The 27043-nt window shown below is 48.9% G+C and overlaps 1 protein-coding gene and 1 long non-coding RNA gene across 3 annotated transcripts in view; both read right to left on the reverse strand.

Moving 5' to 3' along the window:
* Positions 1–18527, reverse strand: part of ZNF710 (zinc finger protein 710) — a 67737-nt gene extending 49210 nt beyond the window's left edge. Inside the window, exon 1 of one of the 2 annotated variants that reach the window (XM_059179988.1) lies at positions 17748–18523. The gene's annotated coding sequence lies outside the window, so the exon portion shown is untranslated. Of the gene's footprint in view, positions 1–17747 lie in introns of both variants that reach the window. The other variant, XM_059179994.1, reaches the window with a different exon arrangement.
* A 3012-nt stretch (positions 18528–21539) lies between these two features.
* LOC131835597 (uncharacterized) lies at positions 21540–25268 on the reverse strand. The gene is made up of 3 exons (XR_009355257.1): positions 25069–25268; positions 22664–22743; positions 21540–22011 (listed from the first exon to the last, which is right to left on the reverse strand). It is a non-coding gene; the product is annotated as an uncharacterized LOC131835597 (long non-coding RNA).
* Positions 25269–27043: the final 1775 nt, after the last annotated feature.

Raw genomic sequence — 27043 nt, forward strand, 5'->3', positions numbered from 1 at the left:
CTTAGCAGACAGGAAGAGAGAACATACTGGAAACGCAAGGAGGCTGCTTAACTGTATTGTGGTCCTTCTGTTTGAAAGAATATTATGCAGACCCCCCCCTTTTTTTTTTTAAAGATTTTATTTATTTATTTGACAGATAGAGATCACAAGTAGGCAGACAGGTAGGCAGAGAGGAGGAAGCAGGCTCCCTGCTGAGCAGAGAGCCCCATGCGGGGCTGGATCCCAGGACCCTGAGATGATGACCTGAGCCGAAGGCAGAGGCTTTAACCCACTGAGCCACCCAGGCGCCCCTATTGTGCGGTCCTTTAAAGTGAGCTAGAGTCGATGAGCTTAGGAGGCGTACGGAAGCTGAGTCCCTATATGTCACACCTGAAACTAATGTAACACTGTATGTTCACTCTACTGGAATTAAAACGGGAAAAAAAATAGTGGTGCCTGGGTGGCTCGGTTGGTTAAGCATTTGGTTGGTCCAGGGGTCCTGGGATTGAACCCCACAGAGGCCTCCCTGCTGGGTGGGGAGTATGGTTCTCCCTCTCCCTCTGCCCCTCCCCCTGGCTCGTGTGTGAGCTCTCCCTCTCTCTCTCCTTAATAAATAAATAAAATCTTTTTTTTTTTTTAAAGGTTTTATTTATTTATCAGAGAGAGGGGGGGAGACAGCAAGCACAGGCAGGCAGAATGGTAGGCAGAGGCAGAGGGAGAAGCAGGCTCCCCGCTGAGCAAGGAGCCTGATGTGGGACTCGATCCCAGGACGCTGGGATCATGACCTGAGCTGAAGGCAGCCGCTTAACCAACTGAGCCACCCAGGCGTCCCAAAATCTTTAAAAAAAAAAAATTAAAAAAAAATAAAGTGACTTAGAGGAAGAGATTTAACTCCATGAAAATTTTAATCACAAATTGTTACAGAAGAGAAAAAAAAAGGAAAGAAAAAAGTAACATGAAGGTACACATGGTATGATCTCTTTTTAATTAAAAAAATATAGGCTGGAAAGGCATATAATATACTGAAATATTAATAATTATAGAAGGGTTTTGTTTTCACCTTTTTGCCTGTTTATGTTTCCTAAATTTTCTGCAAAAATCATAAATCTCTTTGTAACAAGAAAAAAAATCAATAAAATCTATTTTCTAAAAAACAAAAGGAAGAGATCCAAGAGCCAAGAGACTGTTCATTCCTTGGACATTCAAACCTGAACTGGATTTGGAAAACAAACAAACAAACAAAAAAATCCCCCACACTGAACAGACATCTTAAAACCACCTAAGAATATTTTCAAGAGCTAAGGGGTAGTTTCCAGCAAAGAGGAATTAAAATCTCTGGGAGGTCGGAGTGAGTGCAGGCGGGGTGTGAGTCATAAGCAGACAGCCAACCCCCCCCAGAATACTCAGAACCCAACTTCTCTGTCCAGGTCTTTCAAGTAATTGCCACCGGGAGAGGGAAACAGAGCAAGCAGTGGGGCCAAGGTGCAAAAAGGCAAAACAAACATTTCTTTTGTCCTTTGTGGAGGAAGGGACAATAGCTTTCTCTTTAAACAGTAAATTCAAAAAGGGTGGTGGGAGAGGCCAGTTCCTGAGCTCAGATGGGTTAACCTACCTGGATAGGGAATAAATTTTCTTTTAAAGATTTTATTTATTTAGTTGACAGAGAGAGAGCGAGCACAAGTAGGCAGAGAGGCAGGCAGAGAGAGAGGGAGAAGCAGGCTCTCCACTGAGCAGGGAGCCTGATGCGGGGCTTGATCCCAGGACCCTGAGATGGTGAGCTGAGCTGAAGGTAGACACTTAACTGAGCCACACAGGGGACCCTAGGGCATCATTTTTACAACAAAGGCATAAAAGCTCTAAGAGGGGGGGGTTGGTGGGGGGCTGGATGGCTCAGTCGGTTAAGGGTCCAACTCTTGATTTCAGCTCAGGTCACCATCTCAGGGTCATGAGACCAAGCAAAGGTAGAGGGCGTGGTTCTGTTCTGGGAGTGGAGTCTGCTTGGGATGCTCTCTCTCCTTCTCCCTCTGCCCCTCCCCTCTGCTCGCACACATGCTCTCTCTGTTTCTAAAATATAATAATAATAACAATAACAATAAAATAAGATAAAATAAAATTGGGGTTTGGAGGACAGATTCTGACAAGCTCTGTAACTGAAACAAAAGAACTTAGCTGATGTTACACAGAAGTTCTCCTGGAGAATGAGCTAGAACCCAGGAGGACTGGGTTCTGGAACCCAGGAGGACTGGAACTGGAACACTCGGGAGGGCATTAAGAGTACTCAGCACACGATTTATAGAAGTTGGCCTTTGCCTAACAGAGATGACCTAGAGCCAAGGAAGGAACAGTTCCATAGAAGATGGTCTTAATTATTTCAAGCGTCAGGAAAACCCAAGGAGGAATCATGGCAGACATCTGAATTTCTCCAGTGCTCTTTATGATCAAAAGCTTTAAAGTCTACCTCTAATAATAAAAATAATTTATTCATTTGAGGAACGTTTGCTGAGTGCCTCCGACCCACACATGCACTCAGTGAACGGCTGGGTACAAACTTTACACAGGGACAGCTCTGTGATGTTCAGGGCACTTCCACCAGCCAGACAAACACGAATGGACAGGGTAGGAGGGTGGGCCACTGGGGCGGATCCCTTGTCAAGATACCAAGTAGCATCGGGGCGCCTGGGTGGCTCAGTGGGTTAAGCCGCTGCCTTCGGCTCAGGTCATGATCTCAGAGTCCTGGGATCGAGTCCCGCATCGGGCTCTCTGCTCAGCAGAGAGCCTGCTTCCCTCTCTCTCTCTGCCTGCCTCTCCATCTACTTGTGATTTCTCTCTGTCAAATAAATAAATAAATAAATAAATAATAATAAAAAAAAAGATACCAAGTAGCATCTCGACAGGGGTTGGACGTGCCGGCTCAGGCCCAAAGATCCTAAAGACTTCTTACCCCCTTAATAAGTCCTCGGCCCCAAAGGACCCTGCCTCTTTCTTAAGAAATGATGACTCCAGCTCAGAAAATAAATGTGATGCCACACACGAGGACAGGTGGTGCTGGATGATTTTGTAGCTCTTTTTTTTTTTAAAGATTTTATTTATTTGTCAGAGAGAGAGAGGGAGAGAGAGCAAGCACAGGCAGACAGAATGGCAGGCAGAGGCAGAGGGAGAAGCAGGCTCCCTGACGAGCAAGGAGCCCAATATGGGACTCGATCCCAGGACGCTGGGATCATGACCTAAGCCGAAGGCAGCTGCTCAACCAACTGAGCCACCCAGGCGTCCCGATTTTGTAGCTCTTAAAGACATCAAATTCTTCCCCCGGGTGAAGCTGTACCTATAAATTACAGCCTCGTATTATACATGGCCAACACCTTTAGCTTTGTTCTCCTACAGCATTTCTCCTTGACAAAAAAGAAGCTGTCAATACTCTACTTTGAAAACAGCATAGAAGACCAAAAAAAAAAAAAAAAAAAAAAGGAAAGAAAAAGAAAAGGAAAAAAAAAGGCAAGCAAGCACTTTTCCTTCCCTTTAATTAAAGGGATGCCATCCACTTGCACCTCTGGATAGAAAAATAGAAACAGAAAATTATTCTTCCAGAATCTTCTAAGTACCAAGTGCCTTTAGCCCTAAAAACTTCTCCGCCATTTAACAAAGTGAAAGCCCCGGCTTCAGGCTTCAGGCACCAGGAAGTGTTCCCTCAGCACCTGGCAGCAGCTGGTACCTACCTGAGGCCAGTTCACAGACAGTAATAAAAGCTCCCTTGAAATAATGTTAAGGTTCAGACACTCTGATAAAAGCTGGGAACTTCAAAGGTAGGGCTGCAAAGCCCATCCCTAATCCTCCTCATTGTGTCTGATGTGGCTGGCTGGGCTCGGGGGCTGTCTCCACCACCTACTGCCTGAGCTCTGCCCCATAGGCATTTGAGAGCCAGCAAGCCAGCTGGGGGAGGTGGGACAGAGCTTTCCACTCTCTCCCTCGGGAGGGGTGGGCCTTTGGCCACGGTGTACAGCCAGTGCTCTTTAACCAATGGGATGTCAGTTAAAAATAAGGGAAGAAAACAAGACAAAAAAAAATACTTGTCTACAGACAGGAACCCAGTGGTTCTGGAGTGATAACTAGATTCAATGCCAGGTTCCAGGGCTCTCTCCGTGAACTTGAGCACATCATTTCGGACTTGAAGCTTCAGTTTCTCTGTCTATAAAAATGGTAACCTCACAGGTGAGGGGAGTAACTAAGATGCCCCGTGTGAAAACGCAGAGCAAAGGTGAGGTTAACTTCCTTTTTTAAAGATTTTATTTATTTATTTGACAGAGAGATCACCAGTAGGCAGAGAGGCAGGCAGAGAGAGGTGGGGGGAAGCAGGCTCCCCGCTGAGCAGAGAGCCCGATGTGGGGCTCGATCCCAGGACCCTGAGATCATGACCCGAGCCCAAGGCAGAGGCTTAACCCACTGAGCCACCCAGGTGCCCCTTAACTTCCTTCTTTAAAAATAATTTTTTTTGGGGGGAGTTAGGTAGGATATGCGCATAAGGCATAAAATTCGAGATGTATGAAAAGTAACCTTGCAGAGCTACTGCAGACAGGCAATTCTGTCCTGTCCTCTCTCATTTAAGAAAATATTTCAGTGACCAGGACCACACGGATACACAGGGAAACATTCACATTCTTTTTTGCAGCTGCACGAACTGCATTGTATGATCATAGGACAATTTATTTATCTGTTCCCTCCTGGTGGACATTAAGATTTTCTTTTTCTTTTCTTTCTTTTTTTTGGGGGGGGGCTTCTTACTTTTACAATCAATGATGTAATGAACTGTCTTGAAAAATGCTTGTTTTGCATGTTATGTCACAGACCTGTGAGAAAAATTCCCAGAACTGGAATTGCTTGTGCACTCTGGATTTTAATAAATATTGTCAAAATTCTCACCGTACAACATGCACTCTACAGACAATGATGGGAGTATCTGTTCCCACTAGGACTTCTCCAGAATAGAGTTAACTTGCACCTCTCTAATTAGCAGAGGGCTGAGCATGGTCTTACAAGGTTAAGAACCATTTGTATTTCCTTTTCTGTGAACTGTCCATGTTTGTAGCCTCTTTTAAAAATTGAGTTGAGGGGCGCCTGGGTGGCTCAGTGGGTTAAAGCCTCTGCCTTCAGCTCAGTTAATGACCCTAGGGTCCTGTGATGGAGCCCAGCACTGGGCTCTCTGCTCAGCGGGAAGCCTACTTCCCCCCACCTCTCTCTACTTCTCCCCCACTGCCTACCTGTGATCTCTGTCTGTCCAATAAATAAAATCTTTTTTTTTTTTAAAGATTTTATTTATTTATTTGACAGAGAGAGAGAGAGATCACAAGTTGGCAGAGAGGCAGGCAGAGAGAGAGAGGGAGAAGCAGGCTCCCCACTGAGCAGAGAGCCTGATGTGGGGCTTGATCCCAGGATCCTGGGATCATGACCTGAGCTGAAGGCAGAGGCCTTAACCCATTGAGCCACCCAGGTGCCCCAATAAATAAAATCTTTAAAAAAAAAATTGAGTTGAGAGACGCCTGGCTCCGTTGGTGGAGCATGTGACTGGATCTCTGGGTCATGAGTTTGAGCCCAACGCTGACCCTAGAGCTACCTGAAAATAAAAAGATGAAATAAAATAAAACATAAAAAAAAAGTTGAGCTGACTGTCTTTTTCCTAATGATTTGTAGGAGCTCTTTAGATATTAAGGAAACCACTCTATCTATGACCTATGTTGCAAAAATGTTCTCTAGTTTTGAGAACTAGGAGACTCTTCTGATTCCATTTATGATGATTTTAGCCACACAGAAATTTCTTACTTGTGTATAAATATGTCAATCTTTTCTTTTATGGCTTCTGGGTTTTAAGCCATAGTATCTCCTGGGTTCATTTTTTTATATTTACCATCTTTAAGCCATCTGAAATTTATTGTGTTATAGTGTGTTCATTAAAAAAAAAAAAAAAAAGATTTATTTATTTATTTAACACAGAGAGAGAGATATCTCACAAGTAGGCAGAGAGGTAGGGAGAGAGAGGGAAGCAGGCTCCCTGCTGAGCATAGAGCCCGATTCGGGGCTTGATCCCAGGACCCTAAGATCACAACAACCAGAAGCAGAAGAGGCAGAAGCTTAACCCACTGAGCCACCCAGAGCCCTTAGTTTGTTTATTTTTTAAAGAAAGCCATCAAATTGTCATTTTAAGTCACACATTTTAAAATGCCATCTTTATTCATATCAAATTACCTTTCATTTGCCTCTGAGTCCCTTCTCTTTTTTCCTCTTCAAATCCTGCCCAGCTGCTTCAAATCATGCTCATTCTCTCCATGGCTCTCACATCCCTCAATTCCACTTGTGAGCCAAGACTTGATCCATGTTATCATGATGGACAATCATGCAAATTGTGCTGAATCCCAGAACAAGTGGAGATCTCAGAAGCATCCCTTCATTTTACAGCTGAGGATACAGAGATCCAAAAAAGTAAACTGGACTCATCTAAGACTATGGGGCAGGTTTGTGCTTCGATTTTTTTTTTTTTTTAATTCTATCCAAGAAGAAGACAAGACTTGATTTTGCTCAATGAATAGGTCTCTATTAAGCAACTACGATGGCCAACAGTGCACCAGGTGCTGGGGTTCCAGAAATAAAGGGCACCGCTCCCAGCTTTCCAGAAACTCAGAATCCAATGTGGGGTCTAAACACGCACATCTACAGACTAAGGGGTAAGGCAACAGGGGCCAACGGATGTGGGAGAACAGGTCGATTCTGCAAGGGATGGCTCCGAAGATACATGGTTTTTAATGACCAGGACTTTGTCCAAATATGTAGAGAAACTATTTGGCAATAGGGAAACAATGAGACAAAGTAGGGTGTCTGGTCATATATAATTAGGAAGGAAGTAATCTGGTTTCGTGTTGCTATGGGTGGGCTTTCAAAAAAAAAAGGCTCCTCTGAGGATCTGCGGTCATTGCCAAGCCCTCGAGACAGCACACTAAGAATTATAAATAAATGGACCCATCTGAAGGGCCTTCAGGTGTCTGGTAGAAAGCACATATCCTCTGTGGAAGAAAGAACTGTCATTCCGTTTTTCAAATAATCCTCGCAGATAGAATTCCAACAAACATAAACTCACAATCAAAAATCATGAGACATGGGGCCCCTGGGTGGCTCAGTCGGTTAAGCGTCTGCCTTTGGCTCAGGTCACGATTCCAGGGTCCTGGGATGGAGACCCACGACAGGCTCTCTGCTCTATGGGGAACCTGCTTCTCCCTCTCCCTCTGCCTGACATTTTCCCTGCTTGTGCTCTCTCTCTCAAGTAAATTAATAAAATCTTAAAAAAAAAATCATGAAACATACAGGGATACCTTGTTAAGCACTTGGTTAAGCATGTGACTCTTGATTTTGGTTCAGGTCAGAGCCTGCCTTGGGCTCTGTGCTCAGCGGGGAGTCTGCTTGAGGATTCTTTTTCCTCTTCCTCAGCTTCTCCCTCCCTCATGCATGCTCTCTCTCTCTCTCTCACTCAAATAAATAAATAAATCTTAAAAGCAAAAGCAAAAATCATGAAACACATAAGAAGCGAGCCCTCAAGAGTGGGAATGAGCAGAAGCATCGTAGGACAGAAGTGTCCCTGTAAACATTTTAGAGACTGGAATTATCGGATACAGAATCCAAAAGTAAGAATAGTTAATGTGATTGGGACGCCTGGGTGGCTCATTGGTTGGGCAGCTGCCTTCGGCTCAGGTCATGATCCCAGCACCCTGGGATCGAGTCCCACATCGGGCTCCTTGCTCAGCAGGGAGCCTGCTTCTCCCTCTGCCTCTGCCTGCCTCTCTGTCTGCTTGTGCTCACTTGCACTCTCTCCCTCTATCTCTGACAAGTAAATAAATAAAATCTTTAAAAAAAAAAAAAAAAAGAATAGTTAATGTGATTAATAAAATGGGGAATTAACACAAGTAAGGAGTAAGAGATTATTAAAAAACACAAACCACCATGTGTTCTCAGAAAAGGATAAAATAGAAACAAAGAAATAAAAAATATAATTATCCAGATTAAAAACTCAAAGGATGAGCATCAAAAATTGTAACTGCAACAGAAACATGCAAATAAATATTAAAATTTATGAGTCAATATTGATACTAACAATACTTCTGTGGAAGGGTTAACCAGAAGGTTAGAGATAACTAAAGAGAGAATTAGTGAGTTGGAAGACAAGTAAGATATTATCCAGAAAACATTACAAAAAACCCAAAAGACTGAAAATGAAATGAAAGTTAAGAAACATAGAGGACAGAGTAAGATCTACCTTACATCTAACTGGAGTTCCCAAAAGAGAGACCAGAGAGAGCTAATAATGGAAAGATAACATTCCAAGAGGTTAACTGCTAAAAATCCTTTAGAGCTGATAAAAGTCACTAATCTTTGGTTTCACCCAATGAATCCTTAGCCAAAGAGATTCAAAACCACTCCTAAGGAAATAATAATGAACTACAGAACATACAAATGAGTGTGCATACGTGTGCACACATACACACACACACACACACAGACATCCCACCACCACCATCAACAACAACCAGGCAGAAGATAATACTTGAGAACTGTGCTACCAATTTCTCAACATCAACAACTGGCAAGAAGACAATGGAATACTATCTTTATTTACTTTATTTTTTAAAATATTTTATTTATTTATTTTAGAGAGAGAGTGCTCATGCACAAGCAGGGGGAGAGCAGAGGGAGAGGGAGAGGGACAAGCAGACTGCACTGAGAGTGGAGCCAGATTTCAGGATCCTGAAATGATGTCCAGAGCCAAAATCAAGAGTCCCATGAGCGGACCACCCAGGCGTGACTGTAATACTAACTTTACATACTCAGAGAAAATAGCTACCAAGCTAATGTTTTACACCCACTAAAACAATGCGTTAACAACAAGGATGACACATGATTTTAGCCAAACAGAAACTGAAAAGTTTATGACTAAAGGTCTTCACCACATGGGGTTCTGATCTCAGAAAGTAGGTCTGAGATGCAAGGAGAAATCTAAGTAAACAAAATGGAAAACAGGTGGAAAATCAAACCAAAGGTTAACTGCACAGAACATTACAAATAAATTCCCCGGGGGGCCTGGGTGGCTCAGTCGGTTAAGTCTCCCTCTTCATTTCAGTTCAGGTCACGATCTCAGGGTCGTGAGATTGAGCCCCAGGTCCTGCTCTGCACTGGGGAGGCGTGGAGTCTGCTCCCTCTCCTTCTCCATCTCCGTCTGCCCTCCCCTCTCCCGCTCTTTAAAAAAAAATAAGTAATTGCCTCATTTGTGGAACTGAAAAGAGAGAAACAAGATGTATCTAAACCCCTGTGTGACAACTGAATGTGTCACAACAGTGACTTTACATAAAGCATTCCAAGGTCGTTGCATTATTTGAGAAAAGATAGAGACACCAACTAATTTTATACCTTCTACAGTCTGCATGCATTAAAAGAATAGAAACAGTGTATAACCTGCAACACAGGAGAGGAAAAAACAAAGTGAAAGGAAGAAAGAAAGAAAAAAAACTTTTAATCAATTAGAAAAAATGAACAGGGGCGCCTGGCTGGCTCAGTCGGTCAGTGGAGTGCGCAACGCTTGTTCTTGGGGTGGTGGGTTTGAGCCCCATGATGGAAGTAGTGATTACTTAAAAATAAAGTCTTTAAAAAGTTAAAGAATGAATGAAGACTCAGAAACAGAAGAAAGAGAAAGCACAAACTAATAAGATGGCAGAAAGAGATCCATACATATCTAAAACTAAAACCAATGTTAACCCAGCTCCGGACCGTTTACAGGACACATGAAGACAGGGACATAGGGTAAGAGTCTGAAACCACAGCCAAGGAAGGGAAACGAGCAGCAGAGAGCCATGGCAGAGGCACCAAACTGTTGCCAGGAGAGGAGGGAATGGCAGAAAACAGTAGGATCAGAGAGGCAGGGAGAGAGCCCTGAGTGATAAGCCAACACTCTCCATGAAAGTATCTGGGACAGAGAAGTCAGGTAAGTAGAGGCCCTTAAACGGGCTGCCAGGTGTGATCTGGGGGGTGGGCCAGGGGCCTTTGTAAGAGCAGGGAGGAGAAGGGGGTTAAATGGTCTCCTGTTTCAGAGCTGTTTCAGTGGGAGAGAGGAAGCAGGGACAGACAGGGTGAACTCTTCTCTGAAGTCCTGGGGGGAGAGAGTGATATGGGAATTGGGGAGAGGCAGGGCCAAAGGAGAATGTGGTGTGCACAGGCCTAGGGAGGCAGCTGGGGCAGGGCAACAGGGGATGTAGGGGTGGGACTGATGGTAGGCACTGACGTCCCAGCTTGGGGCAGGGGTGGGCAGGAGTGTTAGGGGATGGGAAGAATCCTGAATGTCAGAGCTGACCTGCTTCCAGGTAATGGCAAGACCACAGTGAACGCGTGGTCTGTGGCTGGTGATGGGAGGTGCGGCCCCAGGATCAAACATCACAGAGTGGGACGCCTGGGTGGCTCAGTTGGTTGGACGACTGCCTTCGGCTCAGGTCATGATCCCGGAGTCCCGGGATTGAGTCCCACATCAGGCTCCCAGCTCCATGGGGAGTCTGCTTCACTCTCTGACCTTCTCCTCGCTCATGCTCTCTCTCACTGTCTCTCTCTCAAATAAATAAATAAAATCTTTAAAAAAAAAAAAAATCACAGAGTATGTGTTAGCCTAACAGCCCCATCAGCCCCCAAAGGGTACCTACCTGATGCTTTTCAGAAGGCCGGAGGGGATGCGGTCCTTGTGAGGACATTGTGATATAGTGCACAAAACCACCACCAAAGCTTGGCTCTTGCTTTTTACCGAACGCACACGGGAGAGCCCTCCCCATCTGGAGGCCCATCCCACCGCTGCCCCACTGGGAACGGGATGGGGTCATGGAAGGCGTTCAAACATGACCCAGAAGACAAACCACACATCACCAAGAGTCGTCACAGAAGTTACAGCTTCCCGTGTAAATCTGGAGGGAGGACCCACTCCTGCTTTCTGTGTGATCATTCTTCCCTGATTTTGATCCCCTTAAGTATTACACACCGGGGCTACAGAAGGAAGAAAGGGAAAGCAGTCGGGCCACAACATGATCCGCTACCCTCAGCTTCCGATGGCACTGAAAATCCTCACGTTTCCAACACGTCTCTCAGTACTTCCAAAATATACACACAATAGAGCGTATAGATTTAATATCAGAAACGCCTTTACGATATCAGTTGCAGAAGACAGAATTAAAACCCCCGTACAGGTCAACCCACTTCTACTAGTCCTTTTATTCCACTTATAAATATATAGATTAGAAAGATAATACACACTGATAAAAATTCACACAACACAGAAATGAATTAAAGAGAAAACAAAAGGCTTCTGTACTTGGGGGTAAGGCGCTGGGGATGGGGGAAGGGTCAGGTCTTCGAGCTACACACATTAATTAGTAAGTAGTAAGAACCAGTCATTTTACCTTTTTGAAGCTGCTGATTCGACATACGTTTTTGGCCCTGCTTTGGCTTCTCACATCTTTTAATCCCCCTTTTGGAATCTACCCCAGTCTCTTGCCACCAACTCACCCCTTATTCGACAGTGCATGTCTTCGAGCACCTCCCGCCCAAAGCTAGAATCTTTAATTTAGCCTGGCCGTCTTGTTTTCTAATTTGTTTTTCTTTTTCTTTCTTTCTTTCTTTTTTTTTTTATCCTGAGCAAACAAAAATGAGTTGGGCCCAACAGTGACACAGGCTCTCATGGGCTAGCCCAGCAACCTGGTGCAATGTGCAACCTGTTTCCTCGGGAAAAACCTTTCTGTTTTGCGCATGAGCAACCGGGAGACACTTAACCGGAAATCGTAGGGACTTCCATAACCTCCACCTCTGTTCTGCCAGAAGCATTCTCCCCTAGTCTCACCTGCCCCGTTAACGACGAGAGGCTTTGTGAGCAGGGACGCTCTGGGGCCCGACTGTCCAGTGCCGGGCCTGCTTCTGACACTTGACCTCCGGAAAGCTCTTCAACCTAAACGACCAGATATACAGCAAGTGCTTACCACGGGGCCCAGTCCTTGGCAAGTGCTGTGTCCTAAGAGAGTTGGGGAGATTGGTTAAGAAAGGCATTTGCCCCTAGTTCCGGGAGACCACAGACCCCTTGGAAGCTGGCGAGTGCTCTGGGTGCAAAGTGCACGCTCACTCCCGTTACCCCTGGCACAGGTGCACATGCAACTCAAGTACCCCCTCCCCGCCACCCTTCCCCCCGCCACCGGTCCTCTCTACACTGATGTGGGGATCTCAGGCGCGAAACTCTGTGGCAAGGCTTTAAGTCTCATGTTCACAAGCAATGGGCTATTGAGCAACTCCCCCGTTTCAGGTTCCGCTTTCGGCAGAAATGTTACACCTTTCTTCCCCAAAGCCCTTCTGACCCTTGCCCGTTTTGCTCTCGATTCAGGCCAGATCCTCCCTGGGTCACCTTAAGACCATCTCTCTGCGTGCAACAAAGCTGCACATGCTCTCTGCGAATCATTCTGATCCTTCCCCACAGCCCTCGATGGTGGGGCCGCTTGTGCAGCATCTACTGACGGCAGGCCATGGCTCGGACCCGTGCCTGCTGAGCCCTCCCACACCCCCACCAGGCCCCCGCAGAGGTGGAAGCTACAGACGCCCGGGCCCTTGTTCTTAATAAGCTTGGAAAGAGCGCAAACCAGCAAAAGCCAAAGATGACAGAGGCCAGGAGGAACTCATGAGATGATCTAATTCCCTCATTAACCAGGGAAGTAACTTTCCCAGTGGCCACCCCACTCATTCATGGCTGACAAGCTCCCGGTTCAGTACTTGGATTCCTTTGGCATGTCTCAGACTGTACCATGCAGGTGAGTTGCATGAAAATGCAGTTTCTGCACTTCTGGCAGGCTCCTGGGCCGCGATGCTGATGCTGGGGGTGCCGGGACCGCTTAGAAGAGAAAGGGTTTATGTCAAGGTTAATGGACTGTCCCACCCTGGCTAAAAGCCTCTTTGCCCACCCTTCCCGTGGCTGTTTCAATGGCCTTTCTTCAGGAAAGCTCCCTTCTCCTTCATCCTCCCTGATTATCGGCTCCCACGGCCTCTGTACCATTTTCCCTTTGAAGCGTTTATAACAACTGTAATTAAAGAGTATTTGTATAATTATTAGTTCAGTGTCTGTCTCCCAGGGAGACTACAAGCTGCATGAGGTCGGGCCCAGCACAGAGACTGGTAAATCATACTGTCAATGAAAGGGGAGCCTAGGAGACCCTGGCCCAGAACCCTGGAGTAGAAAGGGAACATTTGGGGGCCCCTGGGTGGCTCAGTTGGTTAAGTGACTGCCTTTGGCTCAGGTCATGATCCCAGGGTCCTGGGACTGAGTCCCGCATTGGGCTCCCTGCTAAGTGGGGAGCCTGCTTCTCCCTCTCCCCTCTGTCCCTCACCCTGCTTGTACTCTCTCTGTCAAATAAATAAATAAGATCTTAAAAAAAAAAAAAAAAAAGAAAGAAAGAAAGGGAAAGTTTACACCCATGGAAAACACCTTCTGGAGGCCTCAAAGGCCAACAGATGATACTTCTAGCTTTAGGATTCCCAGCAGTTTTAAATACATCCCAACTAAAATTTAAGCTGAAAAGGATACTTCAAAAGAAAAACATCTAAATGTTTATCAGGAGCAAAATAGTCCCAGATCTGGTACTAGCCATTCTGCTTGGGGGATAGTTAGGCCTCTCAAAGAAGCATTCCCTAGCGTCTTCCTTGGGTGAATGGTCTTGGAGCACAGTGTGGGCTCTGGCTGTGGGAGCAGAGGGCACGCGCCCTGACCAGCCTCACTCTACTACAGACCAAATGTTCCTTTTTGAGTTCTCTTGCTGCCACCCTTTTGAGGAACCCCAAAGCTCTGAGGCCTCAGCTCCTTGGTGTGGGGACAGATGCCTGACCTCGTTGCCAGGGAGGCAAAGTCCGAAGCCAGACAGCCGGGGTTCAAGTTTATCAGCTCTGTGCCCTGGGAAAAGTGACTCAACTCCTCTATGCTCTAGTTTCCCCATCTGCCAAATGGGAACAGGAAGGGACATGACATACACAAAGAGCACAAGCCCGGCCTCAGATACGTGATTATTACTGTTTTCTGTCTATGCAGTGCAATTTGAGATCTCTCTGTTGTTTTGCACAATCTCTACCCAGTGCCTCCACCTATTCCGGACCGACTCTTCCCAGCTCCTCCTGCCTTACCTGTCTGGAGCTTGTTTGAAGCCATGACTCACTGCAAAACTCTGCAGGTTCCATCAATCACCTTCCCATCCCCGCCTCTGTGTGTCACTCGTGGGTTCCTTCTGGGAGGGAGGTCTCTTTCCCAGTGCCCAGTACACTTACTCGCCAAGTATTACAGAGGGCCCACCATGTGCCAGGCTTTGCTCTGGGCACAGGGGCTCAGCAATGAACACAGACTTTCTACCCTCACGAGCTGATGTTCTAGGAGGAGGTCTGGCCCATGAACAGATACCAGTTCAGGCCTCTGACTCTTCCTCACACCCATTCTTCACGGCAGATTAGTCCTAAATAAATCGTACATGAGTACAAAGCAGGAAGAAAGCAGGCCAGATCCCAAACTGCTGACTGTGACATGGGGACATCCTGTTGATGAAATGCTGCCCCACGGAACTGGGGGTCTTTGCTTCTAGTTCCCCCCAGCAGTCACCGCTGGCCTGTCAAACCCTTCAGAACAGTACATGGGCAACACACCCGGACAATAAGGCGTTCCATCTACCTGTCCTCTGCAGGCAGCATACACCCATGGTTTCCTTATTCTCAGAGCCATGCTCTTTGGACAGAGCCTGATTCGGGACCCCCCGCAGGAAGAGAGGCCATGGCCTTGTGTTGAAGAGCACTGGACATGGACTCTAGAAGCTCACATTCAAATGCTGACTCTGCCCACAGAGTGTGGCCCTGGGCATGGAGCTTTTCTTGTGCCTCGGTATCTCTTAGAAAATCTCTGACGTGTCTTCCAGCTTAGTCTTAGGGTTGAGATCAACCATCATCATTAACAGGAGACTCAGCAGACGCAGAGATGCCTTCATTCAGCAACATGAGCCTGGGACCCGGTGGTGAGCAAGCACCTTCTGAGACACACCCGCCTTCTCCATTATTTACTCCCGTCTAACTTCAAACTTGAACTTTTTAAGCAGACTCTGATAGAAATATCTCTGGGCCCCAAGGCAACCCTAAAATAGAAGTCATGCAAAATCTCCGGTGGTCCCATTAGTCTCCCTTCCTTCAATTTGAGAACGGCTCCAGACCTTGTCTGTCTCCTTTTCTCCAGACGGCGAGCCTAAAATAAGTCTCCCTGGTAGGAAATGCCCGGTTGGAATGGAAGGGACCCCAGTACGGAACAAATGACCTGCCGGCCACACACCACAGGATAAGGACTCACCTAGGAATCTGCCTGGAGAAGAGTGAGCGCCTATCCCCATTTCAACTCAATGCAACTCCCTCCATAGACAAGTGGGCAACCAGGAGAAACCACAGGAAAGAAAATGTGACCCAAATGCCCCCCCCCCCCCAATTCAAAAGAAAGCAGCTCTACTCCCATTGCCCTTGAGTGAGAAAGCCAGGTCCTGCAGGTGTCTGGAGCACGGGAATGCAGCTGGAGCTGTAGGTGATCAATTAGGGTCAGGCGGGTGCCTGGCCCAGGGTGACATGTGGCTCATGGGCCAGTTGATAAAGGCATCAAGAAAATTCTAGAAAACAATATTCCCTTTTAAAATAAACAAGAAAGCTGGGGTGCCTGGGTGGCTCAGTGGGTTAAAGTCTCTGCCTTCGGCCCAGGTCATGATCGCAGGGTCCTGGGATCGAGCCCCACACTGAGCCCCCAATCGAGCCCCGCATCGGGCTCTCTGCTGGGTGGGGGAGCCTGCTTCCCCCTCCCCCACCTGCCTCTCTGCCTAAGTGTGATCTCTGTCTGTCAAATAAATAAACAAATAAAATAAACAAGAAAGGTACGATCATACTGGGTCACCCCCCAAAAACTGGACAGGCCCCTGGCTTAATCACAAACACTAAAAATACATGTTTTATGTCTAATGACAATTCGGGGTGGTTTTCTTCCCTTCTCCCCTAAGACCCGGTACTCTGAAGGCCCCCTTCCCCCAGAAAAGCACATCGGGGTGCAGGGCCAGGGCCCTCTACTTGGGAGAAATGAACTTTGACTGTTGTTGCTTACACGTGTACAAAGGCAGAACTCAAAGAGTAGCTTCAAAGTTGGCTGGGTGACCCCCAATGGTGCAAAGTCCTGCTTTGCACACCTGTGGGGGAATTTTTTGTGAATTTCCCAGGCGCCCACGGGAACCGTTTCCGTCCGCTCCAGGTCCACACCGGCTAGGAGTTTCCACTTTGCATAGAAATAAAGGCGCTCAGGGCGTTCTTAACAGTTAGGGCGCTCAGCCTGCAGCTCAAAGGTGGGCCACCAGGATGGTCGGTCATTCGCGGACCGCTCAGACGGGGAAGGACGAGCACCTCGCAGGGTCCCTGTGAAAACGCACCCAGACTACGGCTCTGCCTTCGCCCCAACCAACGCTGAGCTTAGAAATACACTAAGGGCCGTTTCGGGTTAGTTAAAACCCACGCCAGCACCTCCCAGGGCTCTTAAATCTTCCCAAACTACAGCTCAGACTGGAGGGAAGCAGTTGCAGCGACCATAAAAGTCATCTTAAAAGGCAAGTTGGAAAAAAACCCGATACGCACTAGTTAGCAAGTCCGCAGTTCGGGGGGCGGTGGCACCAGGGCCGGATCTGTGGGATCCGCGCGCCTGCAGGGGCTGCCCCGTCTGTCCCCGGGTCCCCGCGCCCACCCGGCAGCCTCCCGGCCCCCTAATCTGACGCCGCCGATCACACCCCACAGCTCCGTCCAATTAGGAAAATGACCGCGAGAAGACAGAGAGGGGCGACGAGGAAGGGAAGTGAAACTAGGGAGCCTAGGGACAGGCCGTGGGGACCCCGCCAGCCGGCGAGCGCCTTCAACAGGTCCCCCGCCCGGGGCGCCCCGACGCCGGCCCGGCCGGGTTCCAGCAGCGCACCGCGTGTGGCCGCCGGCTGCCCTCCGGGGCGCCCCGGATCCCCCACCTCCTCCGCGGCGGCGCGCTCGGCCCTCCCCCGCCCCCCACCCGGGACGGCGGGGAAGCGCAGCAACCGCCCCCCCACCCCACCCCCCCGCCACCCGGAGAATAAAGTTTGTGGGCAGCCGCAGGGGCGGGGCGGCGCGGCGAGGGGGTGAAACTTTGAGTCCCGGGCCGGGTGTGGGGGGAGCGCGCGGGGCGCCGGGACACCCACGTGCGGGCCCGGGAGCCGCCGCCGCCGCCTCCCCGGCCTCCCGCTCCGCCGCCGCCGCCGCCACCGCGGCGCTTTCCTTTCATTTCTGCTTCTCTCTCTCCCTCTCTCTCTCCTCGCTCGCTCGCTCATTCGCGCGCTCTCCTCGCTCTCGCCCTCTTTCGCTCGCTCCCTCCCTCCCTCCCCTCCCCCTCCCCGCCCCCCCACCCCCCAGACGCCATCTCTCCCTCTTTCCCCGGCTCTCCCTCTCTCCCTCCAGCTCCCCGGCATGAGGGAATGTGGAAGTGAAAGGAAAAGACGACATGTTTGCAGCGCGGCGCGGGCCTGCGCGCGGCCGTCCCCGGGGAGAGGCGGGGGGCGGGTCGGCCGCGGCCGCCTCGACCCACCCCCGCGCCCCCCGCGCCCCCGCCGGCGCGCCGCCCGGGGGCTGCGGGGCCAGGGGGCCGGGGGGCCGCGCGGGACACTCACCCTGCTCCGGGCGCGGCTCCTGCGCTGGGGCCCTCGGCGGGCCGGGGCCGGGGCCGGGGCCGGGCCGGGGGCTCCTGGCTGCCCACCGCCCGGGCTGCTGCTGCGCGCCCGCCGCCCGCCTCCACGCGCGCCCGCCGCCTGCTCCTGCCGCCCTCCCTCCGGCTCCTCTCTTTCTCTCTCTCTCTCTCTCTCCCTCCTCTCTCTCCCTCTCCTCTCTCGCTCTCTCTCCCTCCTGCTCGCTCTCTCCCTCCCTGGAAGAAGGGAATGAGGCAGGGCTGACGTGAAGGGATGCAAAACAGCTCCTCCTAACCCAGCTCGCAGAGGAAGAGAGACAGAAAAGCAGCCCTTTTATCTCTCTTTTGTTTTCTCACTTCCTTCCACCCCCCCAGCACCCCCCTCTTGTCAGCCCAAGTTTTCTTTTCTCTTTCTACCGCAGAGAGGATTTTTCTTCCTTTCTTTCTCTTTCTTTCGGTTCAACTCTCCCACTCAAATTGAAAGCCTGGAGGGTTTTCTTTCTCCTTTTTTTTTTCTTCCCTCTTTTCTTCCTTCTTCCTCCTTTCTTATTTCTCTAAAAGGGTTTTGTTTGCTGTGGGAGTTTCGTTTGAAAATCAAGTCACGCCTTTTTTCCTCCTTTTCTTTCTTTCTCTTTTTTTTTTTTTTTTTTCTCCTCTCAGCAGAAAAGGGGAACAAAGATTAACTGAAGCGGGGGAGAGGGGGAGCGTCAGAACCTCGCATGGAAATGGGGGGCCGGCCCGGCCCCGCACAAAGGGGGCCGGGGGGCTGCGTGTCCCCTCCCCCTTGGGAAGCCCGGGGCGTCCTCCCGAGAGGAGGGTCGGTGGGGGTGGGGGCGGGGGCAGCGGCGGCGGCTGGGTGCCGGGTCCTTCCGAAGTGCGGGCGGGGGCCGCCGAGTCCGCCCCTCCCCAGCCAGGGGTGGAAAGCTGGGTGTGTTCTTTACTTATATATTTTTAAAGTAGGCAGATGGGCTTGGAACAAACATCCCCGCAGAGCACTGAACTGTAAAAGAGCCTTTAAACAGCTGTTTGCAGAGCCCTGGACGGCCAGGCTCGAGGGAGCGGCGCGGGCTGCGAGTTGCCGGGACCGGGTTGAAAAGGGGCTCGGAGGAGGGATCGGCCCCCCGTGGGCTCTCCCATCCCTGGGCCTGGGCCTGGGCCTCGGCCCTCCACCCCCGACCGGGCGCACGGCTGGGGGGCACCGAGGCGTGGCCTTTGCAGCGCGGGGGGTCAGGCCCCAGCGCCTCCCCGCGGGGCCGCGGCCTCTGGCACAGCCTGGCCTCCCTCAGACCCCGCTCCCGGGTAGGCCGGACCCTCGGCCTCCCAACGTCCGGCACGCCCGCCACTCGGAGCCGCTTCTTGACTCAGACGCTGGGCCGGTGTCGAGTCCTCGGACTGAGCCGGGCACAGCCGCCAGGAAGGGTCAATTATTCATGGGGCGCCTGGGCGTGCTCCCAAGACCTGCTCTGCCCTCAGCTTCTCCGGAGAAGTGGGGAGAAGACAAGGGAAAAGTTCCCAGAGCAAACTTGGCCACGTTTCTCATTTTCCCAAGTAAGTATTGAGCACCTGCTGGATGCCTGACCCTTGGACGGGGGCTGCTGCCAGGGGCTGGGGAGAAACGTGAGGTCTTCGTGGGCCCCGAGGGTTTCCGCAGGAAACAATGCCAGAGAGCGGCTGCAGCCCAGGACCAGGTCATCGAGAGGAAGGAAAGCCTGAATCCTCACCCCTCCCTCCTCTCTTCCTTCCCCTTCCCTTCCTTCCTCCCGGCTGCTTCGCCTTGGCTCCACCCCTTCTCCTCATCAATTCCTCCCACACTTCCCTGCTCTCCCTGGCTTTTCACTGGAGGGTCCCTTCTCCCAGCGAGGAGCAGATGCTGAGCCCCATTGTCTCTCCCCCAGTGACTGCAGCCTCCCGGGGACAGGACCTGCCACTCTTCACCCTTCCCCCCAGCCCAGAGGCCCTGGCCTTTAGAGACTGGAGCCCCAAGGCCACTGCCCCGCGCCCCACCCTAAACCAGCTCCTGGTGTTGTGAGCAGTGACTCCAGTCACTCAGAACGTGGTTTGTTTCTGCCTGGGAGTGAGAAAACAGGAGCCCAAGACTTCTTGGCTTTAGCAAAGGAGGACACCGTGGTTTTCACATCAGAGCGCTGAGCCCAGGATGACCCCAAAGCATTCGCCCACTATGCCCTCTTAATAGGATAGACAGGAAGCCACATCGCTGTCATTTTATATCCCACTTAGTGCACCTAAGCTGTGTTCTCCAAACAAAGCAGAACACAGCTCTGATAATCAAGCATTCAATTAACAAATGCTTACTGGCTCCCTCCTCTGTGCCCACCACCGTGCTGGTTGCTGAGGACCTTGCAGTCGGCACGAGTGGCCCTCCCTTAGGCTTCGCAGCCCTGCAGGGGAGGGAAAGTGGCGAGAGGACAGGCAACCGTGATGCTGTGTGATACATGCCAGGATGAACCAAGGAAGCCCCTAAGGGTACTCGGGCTGGGGTGATCAGGGATGGCTTTCTGGAGGAGGTGGCATCTCAATGAGTAGGCCTGTGCCAGGCAAATGCGTGGGAAGGTACGGCCTGTCCAAAGGCCCCAGGGCAAAAGAGAACATTCTTACAGATTCTTGGAATTGCCACAAGTATTTGCTGTAGTGTGGAGTAGAACGGGGGAGTGGGGAGTGAGGGCCGGCAGGCACACAAGTCAGGGAGGGGCCAGTGGGGAGTGTGTTAGGGCGTAAGTCGGGGAGGGGGGCCCCTATCTGTGCGAGATACAGCACATTTTAACTTCTTCCACTTGCTAGCTTCAAGAACTTGGGTAACAGCAGCCTCAGTGAAATGATAGACTCAGTTTGGTCACTCCTGTACTGGGCCTGGAAGGGCCCAGGCTTACTTGCTTCATATCCCTGGGCAAGTTGACCCAAGTTTTCTCATCTGTAAAATGAGGATGAAAGCCCCTCACAGAGTTATTGTGAGCCTTGCCCGAGCCCATGCCCAGCACAGGATCTGGGACAGAAATGCCGATATAAGGTAACTTTTATTCATTATTATAAATCAGGGAATGACTGACAGGGAGGGGAGGTGCCCATACAACCTGGAAGTGACATTACATTCTGGGTTGAAACCAGAATGACTCACGGTGTCAGAAATGTGATATGCTCCCTGGGGGAGAAGCATTCCTTCGAAGATGGCCCCTGTCCCGGTGGGTGACTGGGATTGGGGCAACACCAATGTCTGATCAGGATGCCCAGGGTATCATCTCCTGAACATGACTGGAATGTAGAGACCGGAGTTCCAGAGGCCTTGCCTGATCAGTGGAGTTGTATGGCCTGCCCGAAGAACAAATAGGAATCCTAAAATCCAGGAGGGCCCCTAGGAGCAGACACCTGGGTGTGTTTGCTCAGCGGAGAGAAGTAGACACAGACATTCACAACAAGGGGGAGAGAGGGAGAAAAAGAGATTATTGACTCCTCCAGAGCCCAAATGAATTCCCTTAAAACCTCTCAGGCCTTTGCTTGGGTTCCTCATTCCCCAAGCAACCAGCAGATGAACTTGGCCCCACCAAAATGCCCCTGGTTGGAGGCAGACCCTGGTGTTCCAGCTTCTGCATTGTAAACATTTTATATCTCTATTATTTCTTTATGACACAAGTTCATTGTGAAAGAATTTGAAAACCAGCTAAGCCCAACAGAAAAAGAACCCCCTGTAGAGACATTGTATCTTGGTGGAGATCCTTGGACCATTTATACCCATATACCCGCATGTAAATGCACATCCCAGTGAAACTGTGCAGAGTAAATCTTGTTAAACAGATGAATGATGATACGTGTAAATATCTTATTTTTACAAAATTAACAAAAATGACATAGCGCTATGCCTACTGAACTACAACAACTTCTCTACTTGGTAATGGGCCACAAATATCCTTCCTGTGTATGAACATCCACGTCATCACCCACGGATGATACCGTTCCATGGTGTGCGTGTGTCTTCATTTGTTTAAATGAATTGTTGCACTGTGGGATGTTTCCAGTTTTCCACTTTCATGGACCCGCTCCAATGAACATACTTGTGCAGGCTCCCGAGTGCCAGGTGGATGTCGGCTTCTGGTCGTCATTTCACATAGGAGGACACTGACATGCCGAGATGTTAAAGCAAACTTCCAAGGCCACAGCTGTGGTGTGGCTGAACCGGACTTGGAAGCCAGAGTTCCCATTTGAGAATTCTTTTCCGGGACGTCCGTTTTCTCCTATTCCTTTTTTATAAAAAGATTTATTTATTTATTTATTTGACAGAGAGAGAGAGATCACAAGTAGGCAGAGAGACAGGCAGAGAGAGAGGGAGAAATAGGCTCCCTGCTGAGAAGAGAGCCCAACTCGGGACTCCATCCCAGGACCCGGAGATCACAACCTGAGCCAAAGGCAGAGGCTCAACCCACTAAGCCACCCAGGCACCCCTGTTTTCACCTATTCTTTAGAGCAACTGTTCCCTCCATGTACCTCCCCGGTCCCGTGACCAGGAGGTCACCCCAGGACAGGTGACCCACATCCTTCTCTGACACCTTTTACACTTCAGGAGTGTCCCCTTCTGGGGGGAATTGGGAGGAGTAAAAGCAGTCTTTTATGACAGGGGCTTCATGATGCTGCATTTCGTAAATTGTAATGCCTCCGTGAATGTCAGGAGCTCCCAGCAAGGGCCTAGATGCACAGTTAGACACCAGTGCTATTGAGCCAAATCCCCTGACCTGCCCCAGCCCAGGAAAGAAGCCTCCAGATTCACACTAGGGAGGGAGAAATCAGCTGTCGTGAGGCAGAAGCAGCCAATGGTGGCATCTCCAGGGCCTGCCATGGTTCCCCGCCTAAGAGCCAAAATGGGAAGGAAGGTTTGTTATTATGAGGTGTACTCACCCTCGTGGTCTCCTGAGGGAGGACGTGTGCATGCCACAGGCCTTCCAGAACGTTCGTTGGTAATCAACATCCCTGAAAATCTGAGGAATGTTGTAAACTGAGAAAAGGGATGAAACACAGCTCTTCCAGTGTTTCAATGGATGTGTTCACCAGAGTAACGGCTTGGAGATTAGCAGGTTAAACAAACAGATTAAAATCTGTTTGTTTGTGGGTTTGTTTTTTTTTTTTTAAGATGTTATTTACTTATTTAAGAGAGAGCATGAGCAGGGAGGAGAAGAGGAAGCAGGCTCCCCGCGGAGCAGGGATCCTGATGTGGGGCTCAATCCCAGAACCCCGAGATCATGACCTGGACCGAAGGCAGATACTTAACCAGCTGAGCCCCCCAGGCACCCCTAAAATCTGTTTCTTTCATTGACAGAACTAAACCTTTTAAAACTGACCTTTGAAAAAGTATGACTGGTCACTTTGCAGTATTTAATACTGGATTTTTAGTATCTAACCTCTTACTGGAATCTGGTGTCAGACCCCAGGGTTGAACTAAAAGAGCCGTGGAAAGCAGAGGTATGTCTGGGGCCCCGAAGGACAGGTTAAGTGGCAGGAGACCCAGAAATGGCAGAGAATCACTGAGAACTAGGGCGGGGACGGGGGTCCCACAGAAGGTGGGCAATGACTCAAAATCCTCCGAAGTATAGCAACACAATTTGGGAATAACCAGGGTTTCCAGAGCAAACCCAAAGAAAAGCAAAAAGTCTGTGTGGCTAGATGGGGTGAATGTCTAACATCTGCAGATTCTTTTTCCAGGAGTAATGACAGGTACATCAGATAATCCAGTGCTCCCACCCCCTTCTTGTGACCCAGGGTGCATGTTTGCATGAGTTCATTCCCCTCGTGTAACTTAACTGGCCTTATTTGCATAAATATAAGAATAAAAATATGCCCAAAGAAACACGGCCACTGACCATAAACAGGAAACTGCCAGGATCACCAAACAGTTAAAAACAAATAAACACATAAAAGCCACAGTGATGACAGGTATTGCTATGGGAAGGCTAATTAGTACGAAGCCTGGAAAATTGATTGATATTAGAGATCAAGAGTTTAAAAGTTACTCTGATTCAGTAACTTCAGTTCTAGAAGTCTGAGAGAAAAACAGCAAGGTGAACAAAAATGCATGTGAAGGATGTTTATTAAAGCGTTGCTCATGCTGGCAAAAGTTAGAAACAAAAAAAAGGAGACGGAAATAATGCAAGTATTCAACAATGAGGAAATGAGGAAATTTTTTTTTTTTTTTTTTTTTTTTTTTTTTTAAAGATTTTATTTATTTATTCGACAGAGAGAAATTACAAGTACACTGAGAGGCAGGCAGAGAGAGAGAGAGAAGGAAGCAGGCTCCCTGCTGAGCAGAGAGCCCGATGCGGGACTCGATCCCAAGACCCTGAGATCATGACCTGAGCCGAAGGCAGCGGCTTAACCCACTGAGCCACCCAGGCATCCCGAAATGAGGAAATTTTTAAAGAAGTTAGGGCATGCACATTTGATGTAATACTATATAGCTACTAAAAACCATGTTTTTTTAAAAAAAGATTTAATTGATTAACTAATTAATTAATTAATTTAGAAAGCATGGGTTGGGGGAGATGGAAAAAATCTCAAGCAGATTCCCCACTAAGCACGGAGCCCAATGTCGGGCTCCATCCCTTGACTCTGAGATCATGACCTGAGCAGAAACCAAGACTAGTGGTGAGCCACCTCTAAAAACCATGTTTTTGAAGAATATTTAATGACCTGGGAAATGTTTGTAACATCGGAAGCAAGATACAAAATTGGATCTGTGTCACAATTCTATTTTAGTACAAATTTATGTATGCATACATATTTATCCCCCGAAACACATATTTATATGTTTTACACATATAAATTCAATATAAATTTAAATATTATAAATGTTATTATAAGTTTAATATAATTATAAATATGTGTAAATAAATAACATTTATTTATCCCCCAAAACACATATAAAATACTAGGAAGGAAATACAAGTTTAAAAGAGTTATTCCTGGAGACACCTGAGCGGCTCAGTGGGTTACGTGTCTGCCTTTGGCTCAGGTCGTGATCCCAACGTCCTGGGATCGAGTCCCACATTGGGCTCCTTGCTCAGCAGAGCCCAGTACCAATACCTTCCTCTACCTCTGCCTGCTGCTCCCCGGCTTGTGCCCTCTCTTTCTCTCTCTCTCTGGCAAATAAATAAAATCTTTAAAAAAAAAAAAAGTTATTTCTGTTTGTGGGAATTATAGGTGATTTTTATTTCCATCTTTGACTCTTAGAGTATTTGACAACTTTCTATGTTGATGATACTATTTTAAACAATGACCGATATTTACAGAGCAAGATCTAGGCTTCTTACCCCCTCCATAGTCAATGGCGAAAAGACCCAGTCCAGGCCTTCAAGAAGCTTCTACTCCGTAGGAGAAAACAGTCAAGCAAACAGCAAGTGAATTCTGCAGAATGTAATTCTGCCTCCTCCCTTGGAAATGTTTGAGGACCTAGGAGGAAAGAGGAACCAGCGTTTTGGTTGCTGATGATTTGGGCTCTGGGTTGAATAGACTATCTGTTGTGAAAGTGTATTGTGCAAAAGGAGAATGGGGCTTTTTATGAAGGGAGATAAAGAGGGCGTGGGGTGGAAACTGCTAGGCTGGGGGAGGAGGAGGCAGGCCTGGACGTGGCGGTTGGACTGTGGGCAGGGCTGCCCTGAAGGACCTTCCAAGTTGTCCTCCTCGTTCTACACCTGGGTCACAGTGTCCAAGGCCTGCCGAGTGCTTGGCGCTCTCTTCGTTAACATTGGCTCAGCCAATGTGTACTGTCCATAAGAATGGATGAAAGAATCAGCATATAACATCGGGGGTCACGCTCACACATTTCCTTTAAGGCATCAATTGAACACGTTGTCTGGAAAAGAAAGACACGATTGTGAGGCCCTGACGATGAGCAGGACGGGAGGAACTGATACTCCTGACCAAGGCGGGGAGGTGTGCGTGTGTGTCTGGGTGTTTGTGTGTATGCGTGTGTCGGCTTTAATGTCAGGAGGGACCAGAGTTCAAGTTTGAACGTGGCCACAAATGGAGTCGAGGAACTCTTGGCTGTGGCAGCTTGCGAGCTGTGTGACCTTGGCCAGACCCAGTCTCGGAATGCTTCACTGCCTAGAAAAATGGGCTTAGGACAACCTAAGTTCCTGGAGATCAGAAGAGATAACTATGCCTGCAAGAGAATGCTGTGTAGACAGCAAAGCACTCTGCAAATGGGACAAGCTTTTAATGTCAGTATGATTACCTATAAACCCCCAGGCATCACCTGCTCCGCAGGGACTGGGGAGGGGTAGGGACCATAGCGTGACGGCTTTGCTGTGTCAAATCTTCAGACATGAATTCTCTTTTTGGTCTCCTGCTTTTGTTGCTTCATCAACAAACATTTACTGAGAACCCACAAAGTGCCCGCCACCCTCAGGGGTCTCCCAGGCAACAAAGGGTGACACAGGTAGGACTAGTGATGACTTACATGAAGAACAGAAGAGGCAGACCCAGCTCTTATCTTTGGGTAGACTTACTTAGAAGTGGTGACGTTTAAGATGAGTCTTGAAAGAAAAGTGGGAATCAGCTCAGGGAAACAAGCGGGGGACACGCTTTGAACAGGGGAATAGACTTTAGGAAGTTCCTTATGCGGCAGTTTCCCAGTCCGAAGTCTTGTCCTATCCCACTGCTGAATGAGACAATAACACGCCAAGGGCCTTGCACAGAGCCTGGCCTTCGGTTGTTCCTGTAGAAAAAAGCCAGTTCTTTGTCCTCTTGCTATCAAAATCACTTCCCCTTTGAAGCTTACTTCCTGCTCACATTTTGCGCTTTCCACCCCCGGCTCCTGAGGATATTTTGCCTGTTGGCTGGGGCTGTAAGTTAGACTCAACCTATTTGCCAGGATCCACAGAATAATTTTAAAAGTGGAATTTTCGACCGTAAAGAAAAATCTCAGTAAATTTGAAAGACAGGCCTCGTATGGATCACATCCCTCATTCACAATATGCTGAAACTAGAAATGAATGGCAATAGGTTCTTCAAAATTCTCCAGAATTGCTTTTAGATAAAAGAGAAAAAGGATAAAGAGTTAATTTGGAAAATAACCCAAAGATGAACCAGATCTATGAAAATCAATGGTGTATGTGAGAAGTTCTACTCAAAAAAAAAAATTTTTTTTTAAGGATTTTATTTACTGGGGTGCCTGGGTGGCTCAGTGGGTTAAAGCCTCTGCCTTCGGCTCAGGTCGTGATCCCAGGGTCCTGGGATCGAGCCCCACATTGGGCTCTCTGCTCAGCGGGGAGCCTGCTTCCTCCT

This window comes from Mustela lutreola, chromosome 7 (genome assembly GCF_030435805.1).
Source record: "Mustela lutreola isolate mMusLut2 chromosome 7, mMusLut2.pri, whole genome shotgun sequence".
Taxonomy (NCBI): Eukaryota; Metazoa; Chordata; class Mammalia; order Carnivora; family Mustelidae; genus Mustela; species Mustela lutreola.